Below are 14809 nucleotides of genomic sequence, written 5' to 3'. Positions count from 1 at the left end.
AGTAGAGTCAAAGGTCTGATAGTGACAACTGCCACTCAGCTGGGACATGAAATATCCTTCCCTCTGTCTTTGGTGCCTTCTCTTGAAAAATTGTAAAGCATTCTGGTTTTGTCTTAAAGCGGTGTTTATATTTTCAAGTTCTATTGATCAGCTGGAGAGCGTGCTCTGGAGTTAACAGGGTTGTTTAATTCCATCTCTTTGGAGGTTTACATTATGCTATTTTGGGCACCTTGAGAAGAAAACTCTTAAATTAAACTTGAGGTTTTATTCATGTCATTTATAGTAGGTGCCAAAGTAACTCTCAGAAATATTTGGAGGTCTAAGACCAAAAGATGAGAATTTCACACCATCTGCTATTTAGGATTGCCAGACTCACTTCAAGTACAAACAGTAGAGTGCAGTGTCTCTGCCTAAATTAGGCAACTATAGTAGATAATCTGAATACATATTTTTTTTTTAATGATATCTTTATCGTCTTTTGACACGTGACACAAAAGAGAGAATAATGAAAAGTACCTTCTGCCTATCAAACTGCCACTACAAGACTCTCGACTTTCACAATATTTAGTACAGATGTAGGTTGACATTCAACAATTGTTGCTGCCTAGAAGGACACAGGGAGTTTCTACCAGAAATTAACTTCAATAACAATATCTGAAACAGTTGCATTCATTGTCGATATCCTGATGGAATAAGGTCACCTGTGCTGGAAGAAAAACAAGAGAAGGAAACTGTAGTATTGTGCTGCAGTTCTGCAGTTTAAAATTAAGCTGTGTCATGTCCTTGGCCACTGAACCATAAACCTGTAGGTCTTTAGTGGATGGAGAGTGCAGGTGCACTGTCAATCACAACCTACAAGGCCTATTTCACTATTGTCTGGCTTTACATGCAAACGCTATCTTTTAATGAGATCTTAGCTATTAGAAATCCTTCCAGGTTGCGCTAGGATTCCAGTTCTTCAGGCATTCAACTTTTTTGATTACTTTAGCCTCTATCAGCATATTGGACTTTTGGTGTTAAATGGGAGAGCTCCTTGGCAAGGGAAAGGTGTGGCCAGAGCACTGCAGTCAGCCCCATGTCCCAGCCACCTCTGCTTCACTATGTGACTGGACAACTGTATGCTTTCTGCTGCTTTCAGGCAGTCTGGACATTACGATGTTAACTTTATTGCATCCCAAAATATTACTTGACCTTTGCTATAGTGTAAAACTGTATTAAAGTAGCATCCAGAGGTTCCTGCTGATGCCCTGGTGTGTGGGTGCCATACCTGTGGGTAATAAGAGACAACCTCTTTGCTCAGGCAACTTGCTATTAAATAGACAAGACAGTTTCCTCATGCCTCAGTTAAGTGTTTTTCTCACACTTCTATTGGTTTGGTCAGGGTCGGTCAGGGCTTCTGTAAGAAGAGCTAAATATTGAACCCAGAGTCCTCATTTAGTACCTTAACCACAGTGCTATTTTTTTCCTTTCACAGCCCGTGTATTTGCTTTCCATTTTTCAGAGGCTGCTTTAAAGACAGGCTAAATTATTAACCAGAGGCACTAACATTTGGAAAACAAAAAGCTCAAGGACACACATACAGTGGCTCTCAGCCTGCAGTGGTGCGGGGGATGTTTTTCGACTGATACTGTAAGTGCAGAATTAGCATAATCAGCAATCATTACACCAGAGTCTCTGGACTCTTTGATGCTCTTGCTGTGAGTGGAATGTGCTCCAGCGTGCTGTGCTCCACTCACTGAGAAAATGAAAGATTCGGAGAGACCACAGATTAATGATCTCCAGTTGGCCGGTTTCACTTGTGTAAGTAACAGCAGGTAGGTTGAAGCGGAGGAAAAGTTCCAGTTCACGTATTTGAATTTTAAAGGGAATGTCTGTCCTTCGAGTGTATGCTAACACAATCCCCTCTGCAGTGTAGCAGAGTACTATTAATGAAATCACTGCTGGCTTTTTATATTTTACTGCTGTTGACATTTTTGCAGCTGTTAGAGAAATGACTCAAGGCCTATAAGTTCTGGGTCATTTTTCATTTATGGGATATTTTCTCCTCTACATAGTCAATTCTGACTTTTATTTTTATTAATTTCTTATTGTACCTGAGGATCAGAGTGATATTTAATAGGATTTTTATAACCTTGCAGAGAGATAGGGTTATTATCTGAAAATGTCTTTACTAACCTGATGTCTACTTAGACAGGGCCAAATTCTGACATCCTGCAGTGAGTAGACCCTCTTTTATTCAAGTTGCTTGAGGCACTTTGCGTGATACCTCTAAATTTTAAAATTTTTGGTTGCTTGAATTTATATGGCAGGTCTAGATCTTACAATGTTTACTAGCAGTCTGAGTAACAGTGGTAGAAATGGGACACACAGTCAACTGCAAATAATCACATTTTGGACTTAGCCTTTTTGGGTTTTGACCTTCACAATATAAACTGATCATTAAATACACAGCTTGTACTTCAAAAGCTTCATGAGCTATAGTAGAAACCTCTGTTCTTGAATAGTGTCGATGATATTAAGGTGACAAATACACACAGAAGAAAATGTTTAATAACCTTTAAATAACCTCAATATCTCTGTGTTTGAAAGAACGGAATAGCATGACTTACTCCTAATCAATCAAAAATTCATTTTTGTTGATTCAGCTTCCTCAGCGACTTGGCAAGATTCTCAAAATTGGCAGTGCTAAGAGATTACAGTCCGTTTTGAATTAACAGAAGTAGTTTGATATTGCCCGACCATTTTTGCCCTATCCAAATGATGTGTTCTACCTTTCAATAGTAATTATTATACAATTCCATACATGTCAGGTTAGAATAGTTAATAGAACTAAATGGCTCATTTCCCTCTTTCCTTCATTTAATCTCCAAGGTTTATAACCCCCAGTAGAGAGAGAGAGGGACGTCCATCGCAAAAAATTGTCCACAGTGTTTTCAAATGAGATTGCATGGAGGTGTATAGATTTTTGTGTAATTACTCATCTACAGTTTTCCTGCTAACCGTTATTACTCGGGCTGCTTTTGATCTCACTAACAGCGTTGTTTTAGAGGACAAGAGCCACTTTAAAATGTTTGCTTTCTGAATCAATGCACATAGACCTGATTGAATGAAAAATGAATATTTTCACCATCCGTGCATTTTCTAAATCCATGCGAGCTGGATTCTGGCTATGCCAATGCTACTAAAGCTCCTGCTCAGTGATTGATCTCCTTGGCTCCCAGGCCGGCTGGTACAGGATGGCTCACGTGTGACCTCCTCCGGTGGGCTGGTCACATCAATGTTACGTATCAACTGGCCCAGCTCTGCCCTGTGGCCCTATGACCCAAGAGGCCTTTAATGACATTTCGTTTTGAAATACATGAAGACAGAGATGTCACAGTCTGCTTATAAGGTTTTTATGGAGAACTGGTAAGAGTATGTGCCTTTGGTCTCAAAATGCGATATGATGCCACGTGGGAGTGTTTCAGGGTAGAAAGGTGCCTGGGATGGTCCTGGAGGACTGCGGAGGCTGTGGAACAAGGCAAACCTTTAATTACCTTACCACAACAAGCTGCAGTCCTGCCGACTAGAGCAAACTGTCCCTCAGCCATACCTGGTTTTGTCTCAAAGGAACTACTGAGTGCAAAGAGGACAGTCAGTGGCAGTCAGGTTAAGCCATCCATCTGAGAGCACACTCAATTATTATACATACTAGACCACAGTGTCTTAAAAAAACAATAGTCCCATAATGGCTATTCAGGTCATAAGATGCTTCCTATCTTGAGCTTGGATAGCAGAAATGACACTTATTACAGGTAAAGTTTGGTGTATAATAGTTTTCATTATAAGCCCGTTATAACTTCCCCAAACACTGATAATTTTAGTGTAAGTTTTTCCACATCTTGAGTGGATATTTTATTTTAATGCTTCAGTAAAAATGTCTCAGTCATTTAAAATAATATTAATTTAGGAGAAGAAAAACATTTTCTTTTAAAAATAGTATTACAATTTGCTTCTTTGAAGTGCTTTAGTGCCTTTGGGCTTAGGAGCAGGAGTACTACATTTGTCAGGGTGCTTTTCTTCTATGCTCATGGAAATATAGTTAGATTGGAACAAATTATTAGACTCTGAAAGCCACAGGTTCATATACAGAGAAGTGTGCTGTCAAGAAGCCTGCTGTTGAATTTTCTGCATGCTCAGGTGCAGAGCAAGTTCCCAAGCTTCACAGAACTTAATCTACAGATGAAGTACAGCAGCTGAAACCACGTCTTTGGTACTGGGGCAGCAGGGCTGGGCCAGAAGATAGGTGTTTCAGGTCTTTATTGTGGTTTTGCTAATAATTCTGGATTCATCACGGCAAGACCTCATATATCTGCTTCAGATGGGATGGTTGAGCAGCTTCATAGATATTTGGTCTGTTCTCTCCTCCCCTCCCATTCCCTGGTAGCTGATCCACACAAAGAATAACTCACCTTCATCAGCTATGCTTCTCATCAGAAGTTCTTGGTCTAGGCTGCTGGGTTAAAAGACCGGAATTAAAATCTATTGACTTCCAATGTCATGCTGAAATATGGAATTATTGGCTTATTTGCAGAGAGTTTTTCTTTTTCAAGCTTCCTTCTCCTTATTCTTCTTTTATTTTAAGACATATTTTACCCTCACAGCTGAGATTAAATATACCATCATATTTCGGCCTTTGTATATATACATGCTGTTAATCTATTAATTGTTCTCATTGTATTTTTATATCTCCTTTATTCAGTGCACAGCCTGGATGCTGAATGAAAAACAGAGCAGTAATAAAAGCAAATATGATTTGTAGTTGAGATGAAAACTAACTAGCCTTTCTGGATTTGTCACCATTTTCTACATAATTTTATTTAAGAACTTATTATAAGTGCAAGGATGCTGAACTGAAGCTGCAAAGGGAGCTTGATTCTGTCATTTCCTATTTTCTATGTGCTTGCTTTTGTGGTTGTGGTAAGCCATGAAGTATTTCATTTAATAATTATGTTTAAAAGAAAGTTAATTATACAAAGCTACACAGTGCCGCGCACACATAAATGCATTTAATTGTCAAAATTGCTGAACAAAATATCTCCCAGGAAGAACTTTACTATTATAATTTTCACACTTCAACAGAAATTATATAAATAGCAGACTCTGAACCCAAATGTTACTTCTTTTCCAATGATTAGATGAGTTTTATAGCTAATAATTTTATTGATCATTGACAATTTTATTTTTCAATGAGACCTCTGGTGCCCTACTGCCAATGTGAAAAAGCAAACTTCTGAATAAGATACATGGCAAATGCAGGGATCTCTCAGTAGAAATCCAGTTGTTGATGTGTCCTTCTCATCTGTTCTCAGTCACATCATATTTTAAAAATATGCTCGACCGCATCGTATTTTTAATATATGTTGATCTTTCTGTGTTCGGAAGTGAAGGCAGTATTTTATACAATTAGTAATATCTGCTATAAGCTGCTAAATAGCATATCCTCATAATGTGACAAGTAAGTATATTGTTAGCTAACATGGGTAGTGCAATCTCATTGTGGGAGTTAAATGATGAGACGAAATGGTCCATGAATTGAAAATGTGGGTTACAGTTCCTTAGGTATTATAGACTATATCACTAATGAAGCAATTTGTTCTGTGTCCACTCACATTTCATTTGCTGCCATCAACAATTAAGAGATGTCGTAGTAAGGTCATTCCAGATTAACACCTTGTCTTTGCAAAGATCTCATTAAAATAGAGAGAAATTCTAATTTCTAGCCAAGATAATGTTAATTCAATGGGAGAATAAATATTGTGGAAGCAATTTGTGCAAGAGAAATGAATGTTAGAGGCATTGCTCTCTTTTTATTAGAAGAAGTAATTCTTACATGGAAAGACATCCTATTGAAAATAGTAGCAAGGCATGTTACTGTAGGAATTGGCTGGGTACCTTGGCGTGGTTAAGGAAGCGTGTCTTGTTGTCTGAGCTTTGCACAGATGTGCAGACCCATAAATAAATTGAACAGAAAATAAGATTTCTCCCTTTGCTGGTTGCCAGTATTACAGCTAAACTACAAAGAAAGTAATTTCTCCAACCATCATGCATTTACTTCCCAGTCATCCTCAGAAACTTGTAACAGTGAAGAGCGTTGTAATTGACATTTCATTCTAATATATTGGCTGTCTTGCCTGAATTCTGACTGGCTGATAAAGCTCAAGGAAATCCAGAGTCTCATCATGTCCTGAACAATTTCAGTCCAGCCCTGTGGCAATCTAAGCGCTTAACCAGCAAAATAGGAAAGACAATATTTGGGGATTCTACTTTTCAAAATGCACAAGAACCCAGTAACTGAAATAATCAAGTTGTCCCTGCGTAATGCAATTCTTTTTCAACTTGCAAAGCAGAACGAAGAAAAGATTTAAAAGAATATACATGTCAATTTAAATAAGTAAATGCACAGGCATGAATTCATCCCAACTATAACTTAATTGAAGTTACGTTTCAGATAAATTTTGTCATAATACCACATTTTTTAAAGGAGGAAAAAAATCAGTGATCTTGTCTACAGATTTTGCATTACAACTTAGTTACTTGAAAGAAAATGTGATGTATATCAACTCATTCTTCAGGTCGTACTTTCTGAATAGATGTGGATAATATTACACAGACTAAGGTATTGGTCTCCCAGGTCCTCCAGAAATGAAGTGTCAAGTCTTCCAACTTGTTCTTCTTTACTATTCCATCATGTTTTCATTCACGTGGGCTTCTTTTCTTGAGAATGCATGACTGACTTACTTATATAATGAGCCTTACTTCATCCTGAGTGTCTGAAAACTGTTCATTTTTTCAGCTTGCTTTTTCTGTGTATGTGTATGTGCTTTGTATCAGAAGTTCAAACAGAAGTTTATCTGACATAAGTAAGCAGATGTAAAGATTTTTGATGTCTTTGTATTTGATTTGTGTAAGTAAGTGTGGTGGGTTTTGAATTTGTTTCTTTTTCTTTTTTTTTTCTTTTTTTTTTTCAGTGTTGCAGAGTATCAAAATCCATGCTAACCTTGTCAATAATGGCATGACCACTGGACAGCTGTTTCCCAGTCTGCAAAATGCCTTATTAATATTTGGCCCCTAATCACAGAATTTTCACATACTTGTTTTTTTATTGTGGGGCAAATAAAGAGGGATCATGAAGTCATCTCATTCCTAATAGAACGTGCAAGAAACTGTCATAATCACTAAAGCACAGAAACTTTCAAAATAACCCTGCCTACTGGACTCCTGGAGCCAGGGTTACTCTCCAGGTCTTGTATTTCTATGTCAGGCTGGAAATCGTCTTGAAAGTCTAGCTGTCAGGCAGATTGCTGTGGAGGTGAGCGTGGGGCCAGGGTTTCTCACAGGCTCCGTGAGGTTTGCCACAGAGCCACGAATCCCGAAACTCCAGCGCCGGAGCTCCCTGCTCGTGGGCATGGCTCAGGGGAGTGGGGTGGACAGAGAGATGGTTTTGCCTTGTTATTCCTCTATTAGGTCTCTGAGAATAAACGCCTCCTAGTAGACTAAAGGTGTTCCATGCCGTTCTCCGGCACCGGGGTCAAAATAGGGATAAACCTCTGCAAGCAGGTCTGGTAAAGGTCTCTGACCCATCCTAACCCCTGAACTGTGCCCAGGAACTGTCTGGGAGCATGCCAATTCATCCAGGCGACAGCAAGGCCAGGGATGGTTCGAGGGATTTGATAGCACAGACAGCCAAGATCCACTGCTTGGGGAAAGTGTCCCCCAGCTTTGTATAACCTGGGAGCATATGCTTAGCCCTGAAGCTTTAGCACTTTGATTCCCATATGAAGCGACACTTAGAAATTTGTGAAGCAAAATTATTTCGGTTATTCTGAAATGGTATTTCTATTATTTTACCCCTGTGTGTAATTTAAAAAATAAAAGTATATTTTATTCTAAAAAAAGGAAGATCTGCCATAGCCACTCTTAATTACTTGTGAGAACATCACTCTGTCTCTCAGTCCTGTAACTTACGTGTGACCTTGAGCTCTCATTTCCTTAAGGGACATATTACGTCTACGTTTTGTTAAAAGCTTAATGCATGACAAACAATTTCAGGGCAATACACTGCTGCTCTGCTACATTTCAGCTGCTCAGAGGTAATGGTCCATGTGCATGCCTTGCCTTGTAGAACCCTGTTGGGAATCAGAAGTTATTCTGGTGAGCACGCTCTTGCATAAAACACAGATAAATATCTCATATTTATCTTGGAGTTTGGAGGGGAAGAAAATGCATACAGACAGTACGATGGATGCTTGGTAACAACTTTCCCTGCAGTAATTTTTTTCATGTGTTTGATCCCTGTGAAGTAACTCTCCATCTCTGTTATCTTGTTCAGAGTCTGTTCTCTCTCATTTTCTCTTCTTTGGTCTCCTTCTCTTCTGCAGAATTAATTTCCTCCTCTTTCAAGACTCTCCATAGCCTTTCTCAGCACTACCTACAAACTAACCAGTATTGTTAAGCTGTCAACTCGTGTCGCATTGGCTTGCTGTTGTGAAATTCATCACTTTTCTTAAGTATTTTTGAAGGAACTTTCTATAAATATTAGCAGGCTTATATTCTTTTAATATTTTTGTATGTGTGTGTTTAAGTTTACTTTTTTTACAATAAGAAAACACAAAACCTTTAAAAGTCTCCATGGTGCCCATGAAACACTTGACACCATCAAGGATCTTTTTGCACTAGGATCATTTATCTGTCATGATGGCTGTATCTTTTCCTTGTGTTTACCCCTCCAGTGATCTAAAAAGTAGTTATCTAGCCATGTGTGTCAAACTAGACTGTAAATATTACTGAATACAGACAGCATTTTTGTCCTGTGTTCATACAGTGCGTGAAGCAGTAGGGACGTCACTGAGCCATGACTTATTTTCTTTCCATATAGAAATGCAAAAACAGAGTTCTGCAACAGAATAGACAGCATGCATGGCAATCCTTACTTTCAGAGTCCCAGGACAGAGGCTGATGACCAGCTCCTAAAAAGGAACTTTATTTTAAAAACTAAGTAGGTTCTCTTACGCTTATAGGACTCTGCAGAACTCAAAACTGCCTACAAGTTTTTAACATTGCCTTGTGCATATTGAATATTCTTCCAGACACTAAGAAGAGGAGCTCGGGAAACTCTACGCAGAGGAGCTTTATTGACCTAATTTTCCAGAACTTTGGGTGGGAAGGGGTGTTCTCAGCTTACTATAGTCTGGAAACCAATACTGATAATGGGTCTTGAAGATAAACCTGGGATGGTTCTTACTATCACTGTGGATGATATACATGGAGATGTATGTATACAGATGCATACGTATGTAGATAATACATATGTGTGAGAACACGCATATGCATATGCACTGACACACACAAGTCTCTGGGGCCGGATGGGATCCACCCAAAGGTGGAAGTGCTCACCTGCCATTTTCCATCATTTATCAGCAGTCCTGGGTAACCGGGAAGGTCCCAGTTGACTGGAGGTTAGCAAACGTGATGCCCATCTACAAGAAGGGCCAGAAGGAGGGTCCGGGGGACTACAGGCCTGTCAGTCTGACCTCCGTGCCAGGGAAGGTTATGGAGCAGATCATCTTGAGTGCCATCACTTGTCATGTGCAGGACAACCTGGTGATCAGGCCCCGTCAGCACGGGTTTGTGAAAGGGAGGTCCTGCTTGACTAACATGATCTCCTTCTATGACAACATGACCCACTTAATGGATGAAGGAAAGGCTGTGGATGTTGTCTACCTAGACTTTAGTAAAGCCTTTGACACCATTTCTCACAGCATTCTCCTGGAGAAACTGGCTGCTCATGGCTTGGACAGGTGTACCCTTTGCTGGGTAAAAAAACGGCTGGATGGCTGAGCCAAGAGAGTTGAGGTGAATGGAGTTAAATCCAGTTGGTGGCCAGTCACAAGTGGTGTTCCCCAGGGCTCAGTGCTGGGGCCAGTTCTGTTTAGTATCTTTACCAATGATCTGGATGAGGGGATCGAGGGCACCCTCACTAAGTTTGCAAACAACACCAAGTTGGGAGGGAGTGTTGATCTGCTGGAGGGTAGGAAGGCTCTACAGAGGGATCTGGACAGGCTGGATCGACGGGCCGAGGCCAATTGTATGAGGTTCAACAAGGCCGAGTGCCGGGTCCTGCACTTGGGTCACAACAACCCCATGCAGCGCTACGGGCTTGGGGAAGAGCGGCTGGAAAGCTGCCCGGTGGAAAAGGACCTGGGGGTGCTGGTCGACAGCCGGCTGGATGTGAGCCAGCAGTGTGCCCAGGTGGCCAAGGCGGCCAACGGCATCCTGGCCTGTATCAGAAATGGTGCGGCCAGCAGGAGCAGGGAGGTGATCGTCCCCTGTACTGGGCACTGGTGAGGCCGCACCTCGAGTCCTGTGTTCAGTTTTGGGCCCCTCGCTACAGGACAGACATGGAGGGGCTGGAGCGTGTCCAGAGAAGGGCAACCGAGCTGGTGAGGGGCCTGGAGCACAAGTCTGATGAGGAGCGGCTGAGGGAGCTGGGGTGGTTTAGTCTGGAGAAGAGGAGGCTGAGGGGAGACCTGATCGCTCTCTACAACTGCCTGAAGGGGCTTGTAGTGAGGTGGGGGTCGGTCTCTTTTCCCAAGTAACAAGCGATAGGACAAGAGGAAACAGCCTCCAGTTGCTCCAGGGGAGGTTTAGATTGGATAATAGGAAAAATTTCTTCACTGAAAGGGTTGTCAAGCACTGGAAGAGGCTGCCCAGGGAAGTGGTTGAGTCACCATCCCTGGAGGTATTTAAAAGATGTGGCACTTAGGGACATGGTTTAGTGGTGGACTTGGCAGTGCTAGGTTAATGGTTGGACTCGATGATCTTAAAGGTCTTTTCCAACCTAAATGATTCTATGATTCTATATCTGTAATGACATGATCTTTCATTTCAGTGGTCTGGGCTACTGAATTAAAATGTGGAGAATATAATTGCTTTGGAAGAATTATCAAGTCTAGCAAACGTAAATCAGTTTCAGATGAACAACTTCCTCCCCCAAGGGAAAAAGCTGACAAAATTCAGCATAAAAATCAGTAGTACACTCCTGACTTACCTTTAAAATGGTCATATTGTGGATATCACTACTTCTTATGCTGAGATCTTTTGTCACATTCACAAAGTTTGATTTTGGAAGCTCCTTTCCATATAATACAATAATATAATAATAATGATAATAATTAATAAATAATAATAAATTAATAATTATTAATAATATAGCAACAGATTTGAAAGATACATAAAGATATATATAGTCCTGAAAGTGAAGCAGCATCAAAGAAAATAATTTACTGCTGTGGTAAGAAACTGTCAACTTTCACACAAGAAGTCATCAACTTTTTTCCCTTTTGAATTATAATTTTGGCACTTTCATATAACACCAAGGTAATAGATTTTCATTATATCCAGAGTGCAAAAACATTGGCTGTGGAAAAAGCAACAGGGCTCAGATTAATAGGAGCCGACAAGCTGACCAAAGAGGAAGTGGCAGCATAGCTGGCACCGTGGCTCAGTGGTTGTGACAGACAATTAGTGAACAGAGCAGAACAGATGTAACAGGAGGCAGCAACAATTTACTGAAGCATTAGCTTGCTCACTCTGTAGTGCAGAGCACTGATACTGTTTGCTGATACAAATAAATACTAATATGATCTCGGGAGGGGAAAAGAGGCAGTGTGCACAGTCATCTTACAGGATTGAAAAAACTTACCACGAAACAGCAACAACAAAAGAACCCAAACCCAAACACAAGCTCAGGTAGACTAAAGGGAAAAAAAAAAAAACAATACAACAAAAAACCAAAATAAGACAAAACAGTCTTCTGGGCTTTTGAAGACAAGATTTAGATTCTTGCCTCATCACCAGATTGTAACGTGCTTTGAAAAAATAACATACTATAGAGAACTTGTAATAGCATGTTCATCTTTTCCAGCACTTAAAGAGGACGTACAATGGCCATTTTCATTCCCTGTTGCTCTGGGACAGACTTACATTACTGCAGCTCCTCGAGGTTGGTGTGCTGATGTGGAGAGAGGAGCCTGCTGTGTCCTTACCTATGTGGTCAGAGGAGAGAATAACAATCATATTGGAGGTTTTTGTGGTTATAAGTGTTGCCTTGTAATTTTTAAAACCCTACCACAAAATTTGTACCTTGCCTTTTAAGATTGTTTTTTAAAAGACAGCACAGATCACACAGTGTGCTAAATTAAATTAATGTAGCTCAGAGAATTTATGAGCTGTGGTTCCAGAAGGACCTGGGTAGATGTCTTCAGTCTCACAGGACAAAGCCATCAATATGTACAGGGCAGCTGAGACTGCATGAGTTAGCATTTTCTACTGTACTAAGAATTGTTGTGATTTTCCAAAAAGTAGCAGTGAAACTATTATGGTGCTGTTAACAGCAGAGAGTACAACATCTTTGTTCTGTAAATTGATGTAAGTCCTATGTGTTATGGAACATACAATTTATTTAGAACTGGAAAAGAAAATGGTCAGTCTTGTGTGTACAGTCCATAGAATCACTATTGACATCTCTTATTGACAATATTAACACCACAGTAATTTGCTCCATTCCCACAAAGATCGGGCATTTACTTGCAAAGTATTACAAATTAGACCAATTGAACCTAGGAGAAAGTTTACCTTCTGTGCCAATGAAGGACTGGACCTTACGGGCCAGTTTCCTACCACCAGGTGGAGCTTGAGAATAATTTTTATGGTACCAGATCAAAACCAGTCATATTTTGCTGTAGTTGTTCTTCCCTTGCTGGGAGAGCATGTTTTACAATAGTGAAAACATGACTTGTTGCCATTTTTGTACTGCAAAGACTCATGGAGGGGAAAGTTGCTGCAAGAGCCAAGGGATATCCTCTGCCCGCTTGTGGCTCCAGTTGACTGCAGTGGAAGTAGGGATGATTTCTGGTAACCACTTGTTGTTTCTGGGTGAGTTTCCATGGGCAAGAGCCTATCCTATCCTCTTTTTAGTTCTCGCCTTTAAATACCGGTGCTTGGGTGTAAATAAAGCAAAATATGCTCAGCATGCATCCTGGTTTGTAGCACTTGTTTCTCCTTCACAGGAAAAGCATAATCGTGCACCCAGAGATGTGCTGTCTCCGAGTCCCTGAGGAAAAAAGGTTGTCAGAATCAGGCGATACCATTTTAGTCAGTGGAAACAACCGTATGTGACTGAGAAATATATGATTTTAACATGGTTTTATTAAAGAAGATAAAAATGTGTTCATTGAAACTAACACAGAAACTTTTCAACTAAATTTGAACAGAATGAAACTCTGAAGTTTTTCCTCAAAATTGGAAGACTCATATTAATTTGTGTCAAGAAGGGTTTTTTAACAAAAATATGTATGCATATATGTAAGAGGTGAAAAAAGGTGGGATTTGAGAGAATGACGTCTTCTCTACTTAAGTGAATAGCTGATCAGTTTCACTTAATAGTGCAGTTGCAAGCTGAAAAGAGAATGGGGAAGGGAGGGATATCCTAGCAAATGGCTTAATGAGAAAAAAACGCCACCACCACTACAGAAAACAAATTAAGGAAATGGGAAAAATATAGAATACAGAGAGTTTTTTAAAAGGAGACAGAATGACTAGCTAGTAGTGGGCCCTACATTTAGGTTGCGCAAAACTCTTCACTGTAAAGGATTTGCATACCTATTATTTTGAGAAGCTGAGGTTTCTCCAATGTATGCATCAGGCCTTTTGATATTCATCAGAGAGAACTTTAACTGTGGAAGTGCCCTTTCCTTGTCCCTCAAAATCTGGTTCACGCTTTTCCTCAGAGTTAATCGAAGGGATCGTCATTTTTCTTCCTTAGTTAGCATGAACCATGCAAGTGTTGGCTGTGGGCCAGCAAAAAAATGCCCCAAAGCTCTGGACCGAGGCCACCACCACCACTCCTGCTACAGCAGGGGACATGACAAAGCTTGGGATCTCCTAGGGCACCTGACAGCGCAAATGTCAGGAGTCCTTCTCTCAGGTTCTCACTGCGTGCTTCTCTTCCCAATCCTACTCCTCCAGCCTCCTCCAGACCCTTTGGCTCACCGTTAACTTCTTCTACCTTCTGAAGGTGGAAAAGAGAAGATGCAGATCACTATTCTTCACTATTCAGCCCAGGCACATACTGTATCTGAGGTTTCTCTCTTTCTCAGTTAAATCTTCACTTGCTCTTAGCTAACATGTTCAGGCCTGTGTCTCAATATTGCTAAAGGTTCAGGTTTCAAGTCTCAATGGCAGAATAATGTTATAGCTATGTAATTTTGGTCTTTCTTTCTTTCTTTCTTGAGAAAGCTATGTTTCCTAGGACATTATTTATGTTGGCTAAAATAAAGTTCTTGAGATCACACAAAAAAAAGGCAAATGGGAATTGCCTTATTGAACCTTAAATCTGGTGGTTTGTTTTTTTTTTTTTAATGTATTTCAAGGGGGGAAAAAAAGTATCTTATTAAACCAGTCACTTTAGTTGTAAACGAAAGAAAAGTTTTTGGTCTCATAAGTTTTTCAAGTTTTCAGCAAATGTGTATGTGGTGAGGTATTTAATTACACAACTAGTATTGTGTTTTCCACAGGGCCCCCTGCTTGTTTGGTGTAGAAGATAGCTGGAGAAGAAAGCAGAACTATGGCTGGAAAATGAACTGTAAGTGAAGGTGTGAGTTTTTCAGACATAGTAATTTTGTAACTGTAGGTAAAAGCTACTAGAATCTGCTTCTCCACCAAACTGTATCATTTCGTATAGTTGGTTTAATTCTTGTAGCTGTTACAG

General features: G+C 40.2%; 1 long non-coding RNA gene across 2 annotated transcripts in view; it reads left to right on the top strand.

Moving 5' to 3' along the window:
- The first annotated feature begins 1676 nt into the window (after positions 1 to 1676).
- LOC128141293 (uncharacterized) overlaps positions 1677 to 14809 on the top strand; it is a 34151-nt gene continuing 21018 nt past the window's right edge. Inside the window, exons 1-2 of one of the 2 annotated variants that reach the window (XR_008234944.1) lie at positions 1677 to 1800; positions 14616 to 14683. This is a non-coding gene — a long non-coding RNA (uncharacterized LOC128141293). Of the gene's footprint in view, positions 1815 to 14615; positions 14684 to 14809 lie in introns of both variants that reach the window. The other variant, XR_008234945.1, reaches the window with a different exon arrangement.

Source organism: Harpia harpyja, chromosome 4 (assembly GCF_026419915.1).
Source record: "Harpia harpyja isolate bHarHar1 chromosome 4, bHarHar1 primary haplotype, whole genome shotgun sequence".
In the NCBI taxonomy this organism is placed as follows: Eukaryota; Metazoa; Chordata; class Aves; order Accipitriformes; family Accipitridae; genus Harpia; species Harpia harpyja.
The sequence above is the reverse complement of the archived record's forward strand: the minus strand, read 5'-3'. Positions and strand labels throughout refer to the sequence as shown.